Raw genomic sequence first — 11,393 nt, forward strand, 5'->3', positions numbered from 1 at the left:
TTGTGGGGCAAAAGGAGTAGGGAAGTGGACAAGAGTCCAGAGGTGGAGGAACACAGAGTTCTCAGGGGCGTGTGGGACTGGAGAAATCAGAGTCACAACACCTGACTCCCAAAACAGCTCCGCAATCTTGAGTAGTGTATGGCTGATACCATCTTTAGTTTCAGCTGATCAATAGCAGTGGCCATGCAGCTTCGAGTGTCTTAAACATTATACCTGTATCGTAAGACCTTAAGATGTAGGAGCAGGTCTAGGCCTTTTGGCCCACCAAACCTGGTCCGCCATACAATGAGTTCATGGCTGCTCGGATATAATCCTCAACTCCATTTTCCCACCTCATCCTCGTATCCCTCGATTCCTTTACTGTTTAAAAATCTGTTTATCTCAGCCTTGAATAGACTTAACGACCCAGCCTCTCAGCTCTCTGCCATAAAGAAATCCACTGATCCACTCCCCTTTGAGAGAAGGAATTCCTCCTCATCTCTGCCTCAAGTGGGCGACCCTTTACTCTGAGATCATCTGGCTCCATTTAAAAGATGAAACGGTTTACTAAGAAAGAACAATGAGGTTAAAAGGTTATCAATGCAAGTTCATTTTGAGCTTGTTTTAAGTTTCACAATCTGAGGCGTGCTGTTTTTTTTTGTCTGGGGTTCAGCACTCGGCAAGCAGGCCGGCCTGTTGTTCCAGCCGCCCGCCGGTAGGAGGCGGAATGTAACCGTCTGCGGCTGTTTGCAGGTGTCCCTCTCTTCATGGTCGGAAACTAGTGGGGAAAACTTCAAGCAGGCGGCAATGGAGCAGACAGGAGCAAAAGGAGGATCGAGAGTCTGCTGTGTGCCACTTAACCTCTCCCTGCCGTTAAACTAGGAGCCGCTAGATCAGACTAAACTGATTCGTCTAATGATGTGGATTACTCAAGGTATATTTTGTTTTACTGACCTGTTTTATAAATAATCTAGTCTAGATTGCGCGAACAGTTCGAGCTGGGCATATTACAAGGGAAAGACGAGGGAGGCGCTATGTTCTTACACAAAAAACAATGAATACCCGTGCGCGTTCCTCTCTGATCCGATCTTTAACGTTTGTGTTTATGTGTCTCACCAGGAGTCTGGGCATGTCCATATGCTGGTGTGCCTGGAACTATCTTTTCAGACGAATTCCTGAGTTAGTCTGTTCCTCGAAATGTACAAGTGTTTTTGATGTGTGTTTGAATGGGCTGTGCCTTTAGATATCTGTTTGGATCAGCGTTGCTCGCATAGTCCAGCATTTATTGTCTACTAGAGGGTGATGGTCAACCAGCTCCTTGAATTGGTGCAGTGTTATATATTTATGATACAACTGAGAGGGTTTCGGAATCAACCACATTGCAGTGGCTCTGGAGTCACAACTAGACCAAGGGCAAGTTTCCTTCCACAATTCCCTGCATCTGGTGGGCTGTTTCAAGACAATCCACGAACTTTGTGGTCACCACTATATTTCCCAGCTGCCAGGCAGGCATTTGAACTCATATCCCTTGGTTATTAGCCAAGGTCGTCTAGATTGCTAATTCAGTCACATAACCACTATGTTATACGTGTGCATGCATGCGTGACTGGATAAATGTATGTTGTATTTTTGGAATGTGTCTCAATCTGGGATTGATGTGTGTGAGTGCATGTACATCTGATTGAATGTGGTGTATGTTTGCACGTATGTGTAAATGTGTGCATGCATGTTTGAATGTGTGTGTAAGTATGTGTGCACATGTGATTGAACGTATAGTGGATTTGTGCACACATGACTGGATGTGTCTGTAAGTTTATGCCATGTGTAATTGAATGTGTCCCTATGAATGTGTCTATATTTGTGTGTCTGAACCACAGTCTTTTCCTCCTGGGTGGGTTTAGAACCCCCCCCCCCCCCCCCCCCACCTTATAATACATTTTGTGCGCAAGAGAATAAATGCTCAGCCATTCTAAACAAGGTCAATCTTAACAAATTGACAGAGCAACAATGAAAGATTGACGCAAACATATGATTAATGAAGGTGAGTTTTCGTGTAAAACACAGCTTGTGACACCTTAACAATGTGTTATTAGAGGGAGTGGTTGGTGTGTAACAAGCCCCTGGAACGTGGCGTTCAGATTGGAATAACCCGAACGTCCTTGGTCTGGGGGAGTTTGGAGTGCACCTTGCTGACGTATCCTGGGCAAACTACATTGGCAAAAGGAACTGCAATTCAGATTTGCGTTCAGACTATTGTAATCATTTGGCCAGTTCTGTGTTACTGCCCATTGTGTTAAAGATTGGCTGTTCATAGAATCATAGAACCCAGACAGTGCAGAAGGAGGCCATTCGGCCCATCGAGCCTGCACCGACCCTCTCTCTGAAAGAGCACCCTAACCTCGGCACACTGCCCCACCCAATCCCCGTAACCTCACCTCACCTGCCGGTCAATTTTACCATGGCCAATCCACCCAACCTGCACATCTTTGGACTGTGGGGGGAAACCGGAGCACCCGGAGGAAACCCACACAGACACGGGGAGAATGTGCAGACTCCACACAGACTATTGTCTCAGTAGACATGAGTTTCGGTCGGATGGTGTTAAAAAATAGAATCTTGTCACCACTTCCCCACTATTTCCCAAAGGAGAAAAGGTACGCTAAAAAAAATAATAGGAAGTTCTTCCTATTAAAATCCATGATTATCTGGACACAGAGGTGATAAATGGCTATGGTTCTTAATGACTTCTCACATTGGTACATAATGAACCGGAATTACCAGGTATTAGAAACCAAATTCATATCCAGAATACCTTCCTGATGATTTACAATATAGACGGAATAACCTTGATGAATAAAATTGAAGTTTTCCCCCATCAGATCAGAACCTGTTTAACATCGAATATGCCAGCAACAGGTTTTAAAGAAATGGTATTATTCATCCTAAATTTCATCATAATGTAAATTATTACTGTTAATGAACAATCTAACGTCAGAACCTTTAAACGGCTCGGATTTGCCTGTATGTACAGTCCGATATTGTAAGATAGTCAGGTGCTAACATTCTGTATACTTTCGTTGTTTGTTCAATATTTAACTGATGACATATAATGCTGGATACCATAACTTTATATAGTTAGTTAAATGTATGTGCTATAACTCTATATTATAGAAAGCTATGGTACAGTTACCACTTTTAGGAGAACTGTATACTCTGATCTTCTGTTACATGTAATTGCATATCGCGTAGCTGTGTAGCACACAAGACATTCCTATGACTGGCCACATGAACTATTTTAGTTACAAGCGATACTGTTGTTAATGCATAGTCACAGCGTTTTAACCCGGCTGGTTCGGGAGATAAGAGAGCGTATGCAGAAGCACTCTGCGGGTGACAACACATAGGTTAGAGTGTGCTATTAATGGGATGACATGCAATGCGTTATTTTAATACAGATTGCCTGGAATGTGCCAGGTCCTTGACTTCACCTGGGTCGGTTCTGCATAATAATCAGGTTACATTGGTACAGACTGCAATGGTCGTTTTACAATGGGAAATTGTAGTATTTCTTGTTCGCAAGCATCAGTTCGAAGGACAACTTCCTGAAATCAAATAACTGAAGCAGTATAGTTTTGAACTGGAGTGTTCCTAGTCTTCACCCCTCTGGATGTTCATGGAGGATAGCCCAGACCTGTGCTATTAAAAATCGGCAGTATCGCTTGTAACTAAAAATCGGCAGCTTCCCCCTTTCTCAATGCATCTTTTTTTCCCCCTCCTGTAATTACCCCAGCAGCAATGGGTTTGCAGTCAATTAAACTCGTGCAACGAAATGTTTCCACAATTAAATCAGCGAGCCCTGTCCTTGTGAAATAACGCCAGCGGCGAAAACGGAGCCGTGCAACAATGAACGTTAAATATCTGCACTGTCCAAATTCAGCAGGAGGTCCCCTGGAATTTTGAACTCCAGCCTTTGCTAGTCAGTGTCTGAATATCCGTCTGGTGGTTTGAAGGTGGGAGGGAGAGAGAGAGAGAGAGAGCGAACACATTACCAATTCCCGTTCATCCCAGGCGGATTTTAAGGGAGAAATCACTAACAGTCCTGCATTGTTAGCCCTTCTACAAGCAGAATTCCTGACATGTCATCCCTATCTTGATTACTTCTGTCATTTAAAGAGGTGGGGGTGAGTTGGGGGCATTTGTAATTTGGAGGCAGGTTCACCCCCAGTGTTAAAAGTCCCTCTCGGAGATGTTGTGTGGTTGTTGTTTGAATCAGCCCAGGATAGTTCTGCCGGAAAGGTTCACCGACCCGAAACATTAGTGACTCGCTCCACAGGTGCTGCCCGGTCTGCTGGCCATTTCCAGCATGTCCTGATTTCATTTCACATTTCCAGCACCGGCAGTATTTTGCCCTTTTGCATCAGTCCATTAGAATTGGCTGCTTGCTGGGACAGGGGCATTAATCGCGGGGATGTTGGGGGGGGGGGGGGGGGGGGGGGGAGTCAGGTGGGTCGCTTTTGAAACCCAGACAAGTGCTTCCCATTCCAAGACACGTTCATATACACACGGGCCAAATATATATGATGACAGTTTGGAGATATTAATGCACGAGTTCTTGGAGATAACATTTCATTATTCGATAACAGCGAGTTAGATGGTCTAACGTGGACTGTGTGCGTGCATATATATAAATCATACTGCAATTATTCTTGGGGTTTTTTTTACAAATAAAGGTAGTTAAAATTGTGAGGGGCAGAAATATTTATGTATCTCTCTCTCTCTATATATATATATATACACACAAGCTAAATATACTATATTGTGTGTGATGTGGAGATGCCGGCGTTGGACTGGGGTGAGCACAGTAAGAAGTCTTACAACACCAGGTTAAAGTCCAACATGTTTGTTTCAAACACAAGCTCTCAGAGCGCAGCTCCTTCCTCAGGTGGTGGTGGTGGTGACGCTCCTGAGGAAGGGACAGTGCTCCGAAAGCTAGTGTTTGAAACAGACATATTGTGTGTGTGTGTGACTTGAACCTTGGAATACTGAGCAACATTTCCAGATTTACCAAACTTTGAAGTATGGGAACAGGATTTTATGAGTCACCTGGAAAAAGGAGATGGAAAACCTGCAAGCTGGACAGAGGAGTGGCGAATGGAATTCAATACAGAGAGGAGCTTGTGTGAGATGATTCACCTTGGCAGCAGGGGTGTGGAGAGAGTGCACCGCTTTAAAGAGTGTGCAGGGACAGAGGCACCTGGGGGTGAATAGTGCCGGGCAGGAGGGATTTTAGCTCCAAGGTTAGGTTGGAGGAGCTGGGGTCGAGCTGCTTGGAGCCAAGGAGACTTGAGGGGAGGTTTGATCGAGGCGTGCAAGGTGATGACAGGTCGAGAGGCAGAGAAAAAGTGACGCAAGGACAGGGGATCAGAGCTGGAAGATTGCAGGCAGGAGGTGTAGGGGGAATGTGAAGAGGATTTTTTATTTAACTTCGCGAGTGGAAATGACCTGAAACTGACTTCCCGCCAGGATAGAGGAAGGTGGAAACAGTCAATGATTTCAAGCGGAAATTGAATGGGACCTTGAAGGAGATGAATCCTAAGGGCTACGGGGATTGACCATGCATAGAAACATAGAAAATGGAAAGAGGAGGAGGCTATTCGGCCCTTTGAGCCTGCTCCACCATTCATCATGATCATGGCTGATCATCAAGTTCAATACCCTGATCCCACCTTCCACCATTTCCCTTGATCCCTTTCATAGAATCATATAATTTATAGTGCAGAAGGAGGCCATTCGGCCCATCGAGTCTGCACCAGCCCTTACAAAGAGCACCCTACTCAAGCCCAACGTATCTACCCTATCCCCGTAATCAAATAACCCCCACTTAACATTTTTCTTGGACACTAAGAGCAATTTAGCATGGCCAATCCACCTAACCCGCACATCTTTCAACTGTGGGAGGAAACCGGAGCACCCGGAGGAAACCTACGCAGACACGGGGTGAATATGCAGACTCCGCACAGACAGTGACCCAGCCGTGAATCGAACCTGGAACCCAGGAGCTGTGACGGAACTGTGCTAACCACTATGCTACCGTGCTGCCCTTTATGGAAGTCCTACCTGGGAGTTGGACTGACTGGATTGCCCTGCAGGGGAACCGACATGGACTTGATGGGCCAAAGGGCCTGCTTTATATCATTCAGTTTACGCGTGGGGAGGCCAAATCCAAGGTCCAGAACAAGCAGAAGATATGCAGCAATTCATCCATTAATGGGGGGGGGGAGCTCTAGCTCCAGCGGGTATATTGGGAATATGGCAGGTGGCTGTGGCACGGGGTGGGGGGGGGGGGGGGGGGGGGAGACAGCCAGGGTGTATTTAGTGGGAAGCATGAGAGGAAGGAGGAGTTACAATGTGGATATGGGGGAGGGGGGATAAGCAGCCGTTTCTATGTCGATGATAGTTATCACAAACTGCATTTATTTATATTGACACCCCCCCCCCCCCCCATAGATGTGCTGACAGTGCCTCTGCTGGGTGTGTGTGTGTGGAGGGGGAGTGCTATGTATGCATGTGTGTGTGTGTGTGTATATGTGTGTGTGTGGAGAGGGTTGCTAAGTATCTGTATGTGTGGGAGGGGTGCCGTGTGTGTGTGTGTGTGTAGGGGGCTGCTATGTATCTGTATGTGTGGGAGGGGTGCCGTGTGTGTGTGTGGAGGGGGCTGCTATGTATCTGTATGTGTGGGAGGGGTGCCATGTGTGTGTGTGTGTGGAGGGGGCTGCTATGTATCTGTGTGTGTGGAGGGGGCTGCTATGTATCTGTGTGTGTGTGTGGAGGGGGGTGCTATGTATCTGTATGTGTGGGAGGGGTGCCATGTGTGTGTGTGGAGGGGGCTGCTATGTATCTGTGTGTGTGGGAGGGGGGGTGCTATGTATCTGTGTGTGTGTGTGTAGGGGGGTGCTATGTATCCGTGTGTGTGGGAGGGGTGCCATGTGTGTGTGTAGGGGGGTGCTATGTATCTGTGTGTGTGGAGGGGGGGTGCTATGTATCTGTGTGTGTGTGTGTGGAGGGGGTGCTCTGTATCTGTATGTGTGGGAGGGGTGCCGTGTGTGTGTGTGGAGGGGGCTGCTATGTATCTGTGTGTGTATGGGAGGGGTGCCATGTGTGTGTGCATGTGTGTGTGTGTGGAGGGGCCTGCTATGTATCCGTATGTGTGGGAGGGATGCCATGTGTGTGGGTGTGTGTAGGGGGTGCTATGTATCTGTGTGTGTGTGTGGAGGGGGGTGCTATGTATCTGTGTGTGTGGAGGGGGGTGCTATGTATCTGTGTGTGTGTGTGTGGAGGTAGGGGTGCTATGTAGGTGTGTGTGTATGGGGGTGCTATGTAGGTGTGTGTGTATGGGGGTGCTATGTATGCGTTTGTGTGGAGGGGGGTGCTATGTATGTGTGTGTGTGGAGGAGGTTGCTATGTATGTGTGTGTGTGTGTGGAGGGGGGTGCTATATGTGTGTGTGTGTGTGGAGGGAGTGCTATGTATGTGTGTGGGGGCCATGTTTGTGTGTGGGGATGATGCTATATATGTTGTTTCAACAAGATTAGGGAGGATGGTAAAAGAGGTGGGGGGGGTGGCATTGTTAATTAGAGATAGTATAACAGCTGCAGAAAGGCAGTTCGAGGTGAATCTGCCTTCTGAGGTAGTATGGGTTGAAGTCAGAAATAGGAAAGGAGCAGTCACCTTGTTGGGAGTTTTCTATAGGCCCCCCAATAGCAGCAGAGATGTGGAGGAACAGATTGGGAAACAGATTTTGGAAAGGTGCAGAAATCAGAGGGTAGTAGTCATGGGTGACTTCAACTTCCCAAACATTGAGTGGAAACTCTTTAGATCAAATAGTTTGGATGGGGTGGTGTTTGTGCAGTGTGTCCAGGAAGCTTTTCTAACACTGTATGTAGATTGTCCGACCAGAGGGGAGGCCATATTGGATTTGGTACTTGGTAATGAACCAGGGTAGGTGATAGATTTGTTAGTGGGGGAGCATTTTGGAGGTAGTGACCACAATTCTGTGACTTTCACTTTAGTGATGGAGAGGGATAGGTACGTGCAACAGGGCAAGGTTTACAATTCGGGGAAGGGTAAATACAATGCTGTCAGACAGGAATTGAAGTGCATAAGTTGGGAACATAGGCTGTCAGGGAAGGACACAAGTGAAATGTGGAACTTGTTCAAGGAACAGGTACTGCGTGTCTTTGATATGTATGTCCCTGTCAGGCAGGGAAGAGATGGTCGAGTGAGGGAACCATGGTTGACAAGAGAGGTTGAATGTCTTGTTAAAAGGAAGAAGGAGACTTATGTGAGGCTGAGGAAACAAGGTTCAGACAGGGCGCTGGAGGGATACAAGATAGCCAGGAGGGAACTGAAGAAAGGGATTAGGAGAGCTAAGGGAGGGCATGAAAAATCTTTGGTGGGTAGGATCAAGGAAAACCCGAAGGCCTTTTACACATGTCAGAAATATGAGAATGACTAGAGCGAGGGTAGGTCCGATCAAGGACAGTAGCGGGAGATTGTGTATTGAGTCTGAAGAGATAGGAGAGGTTTTGAACGGGTACTTTTCTTCAGTATTTACAAACGAGAGGGGCCATATTGTTGGAGAGGACAGTGTGAAACAGACTGGTAAGCTCGAGGAGATACTTGTTAGGAAGGAAGATGTGTTGGGTGTTTTGAAAAACTTGAGGATAGACAAGTCCCCCGGGCCTGACGGGTTATATCCAAGGATTCTATGGGAAGCAAGAAATTAAATTGCAGAGCCGTTGGCAATGATCTTTTCGTCCTCACTGTCAACAGGGGTGGTACCAGGGGATTGGAGAGTGGCGAATGTCGTGCCCCTGTTCAAAAAGGGGAATAGAAATAACCCTGGGAATTACAGGCCAGTTAGTCTTACTTCGGTGGTAGGCAAAGTAATGGAAAGGGTACTGAGGGATAGGATTTATGAGCATCTGGAAAGACACTGCTTGATTAGGGATAGTCAGCACAGATTTGTGAGGGGTAGGTCTTGCCTTACAAGTCTTATTGACTTCTTTGAGGAGGTGATCAAGCATGTGGATGAAGGTAAAGCAGTGGATGTAGTGTACATGGATTTTAGTAAGGCATTTGATAAGGTTCCCCATGGTAGGCTTATTCAGAAAGTAAGGAGGCATGGGATAGTGGGAAATTTGGCCAGTTGGATAACAAACTGGCTAACCGATAGAAGTCAGAGAGTGGTGGTGGATGGAAAATATTCAGCCTGGAGCCCAGTTACCAGTGGCGTACCGCAGGGATCAGTTCTGGTTCCTCTGCTGTGTGTGATTTTCATTAATGACTTGAATGAGGGAGTTGAAGGGTGGGTCAGTAAATTTGCAGATGATACGAAGATTGGTGGAGTTGTGGATAGTGAGGAGGGCTGTTGTCGGCTTCAAAGAGACATAGATAGGATGCAGAGCTGGGCTGAGAAGTGGCAGATGGAGATTAACCCTGACAAGTGTGAGGTTGTCCATTTTGGAAGGACAAATATGAATGCGGAATACAGGGTAGGGTTCTTGGCAATGTGGAGGAGCAGAGAGATCTTGGGGCCTATGTTCATAAATCTTTGAAAGTTGCCACTCAAGTGGATAGAGCTGTGAAGAAGGCCTATGGTGTGCTAGCGTTCAGTAGCAGAGGGATTGAATTTAAGAGTCGTGAGGTGATGATGCAGCTGTACAAAACCTTGGTAAGGCCACATTTGGAGTACTGTGTGCAGTTCTGGTCACCTCATTTTAGGAAGGATGTGGAAGCTTTGGAAAAGGTGCAAAGGAGATTTACCAGGATGTTGCCTGGAATGGAGAGTAGGTCATACGAGGAAAGGTTGAGGGTGCTAGGCCTTTTCTCATTAGAATGGAGAAGGATGAGGGGCGACTTGATAGAGGTTTATAAGATGATCAGGGGAATAGATAGAGTAGACGGTCAGAGACTTTTTCCCCAGGTGGAACAAACCATTACAAGGGGACATAAATTTAAGGTGAATGGTGGAAGATATAGGGGAATGTCAGAGGTAGGTTCTTTACCCAGAGAGTAGTGGGGGCATGGAATGCACTGCCTGTGGAAGTAGTTGAGTCGGAAACATGAGGGACCTTCAAGCGGCTATTGGATAGGTACATGGATTATGGTAGAATAATGGAGTGTAGATTAATTTGTTCTTAAGGGCAGCATGGTAGCATTGTGGATAGCACTATTGCTTCACAGCTCCAGGGTCCCAGGTTTGATTCCTGGCTTGGGTCACTGTCTGTGCGGAGTCTGCACATCCTCCCCGTGTGTGCGTGGGTTTCCTCCGGGTGCTCCGGTTTCCTCCCACAGTCCAAAGATGTGCAGGTTGGGTGGATTGGCCATGATAAATTACCCTTAGTGTCCAAAATTCTATGATAATCTATGATTAACCCATGACAAAAGTTCAGCACAACATCGTGGGCTGAATGGCCTGTTCTGTGCTGTATTTCTCTAAGTTCTATGTGTATATGTGTGGGGGGTTGCTATGTATGTGTGTGTGTGTGTTGGGTGTGCTATGTATGCATGTGTGTGTGGGGGCGTGCTTTGTATGTGTGTGTGGAGGGGGGTGCTATGTGTGTGTGTTGGGGGTGCTATGTATGCGTCTGTGTGTGGAGGGAGTGCTATGTATGTGTGTGTGTGTTGGGGTGTGCTATGTATGCATGTGTGTGTGGGGGGGTGTGCTATGTATGTGTGTGTGTGGAGGGGGGGGTGCTATGTATGCATGTGTGTGTGGGGGGGTGTGCTATGTATGTGTGTGTGGAGGGGGGGGTGCTATGTATGCATGTGTGTGTGGGGGGGTGTGCTATGTATGTGTCTGTGTGTGGAGGGGGTGCTATGTATGCATGTGTGTGTGGGGGGGTGTGCTATGTATGTGTGTGTGTGTGGAGGGGGGGGTGCTATGTATGTGTGTGTGTGGAGGGGGGGTGCTATGTATGCGTCTGTGTGTGGAGGGAGTGCTATGTATGTGTGTGTGTGTTGGGGGTGCTATGTATGCGTCTGTGTGTGGAGGGAGTGCTATGTATGCGTGTGTGTGTGGGGGGGTGCTATGTATGTGTGTGTGTGGAGAGGGGTGCTATGTATGTGTGTGTGTGGAGGGGGGGTGCTATGTATGCATGTGTGTGTGGGGGGGTGTGCTATGTATGTGTGTGTGTGGAGGGGGGGTGCTATGTATGTGTGTGTGTGGAGGGGGGGTGCTATGTATGTGTGTGTGTGGAGGGGGGGTGCTATGTGTGTGTGTTTGGGGTGCTATGTATGTGTGTGTGTGGAGGGGGGGTGCTATGTATGTGTGTGTGTGGAGGGTGTGCTATGTATGCGTCTGTGTGTGGAGGGGTGCTATGTATGCGTCTGTGTGTGGAGGGTGTGCTATGT

The 11,393-nt window shown here is 47.3% G+C and overlaps 1 protein-coding gene across 1 annotated transcript in view; it reads left to right on the plus strand.

Annotated features, from left to right (window-relative positions):
• Nucleotides 1–760: 760 nt before the first annotated feature.
• The window catches only part of LOC119963913 (fibroblast growth factor receptor-like 1), a 379,922-nt gene continuing 369,289 nt past the window's right edge, over nucleotides 761–11,393 (plus strand). The window contains exon 1 of the mRNA XM_038793314.1: nucleotides 761–913. The gene's annotated coding sequence lies outside the window, so the exon portion shown is untranslated. The remainder of the gene's footprint in view (nucleotides 914–11,393) is intronic.

Source organism: Scyliorhinus canicula, chromosome 3 (assembly GCF_902713615.1).
Source record: "Scyliorhinus canicula chromosome 3, sScyCan1.1, whole genome shotgun sequence".
Taxonomy (NCBI): domain Eukaryota; kingdom Metazoa; phylum Chordata; class Chondrichthyes; order Carcharhiniformes; family Scyliorhinidae; genus Scyliorhinus; species Scyliorhinus canicula.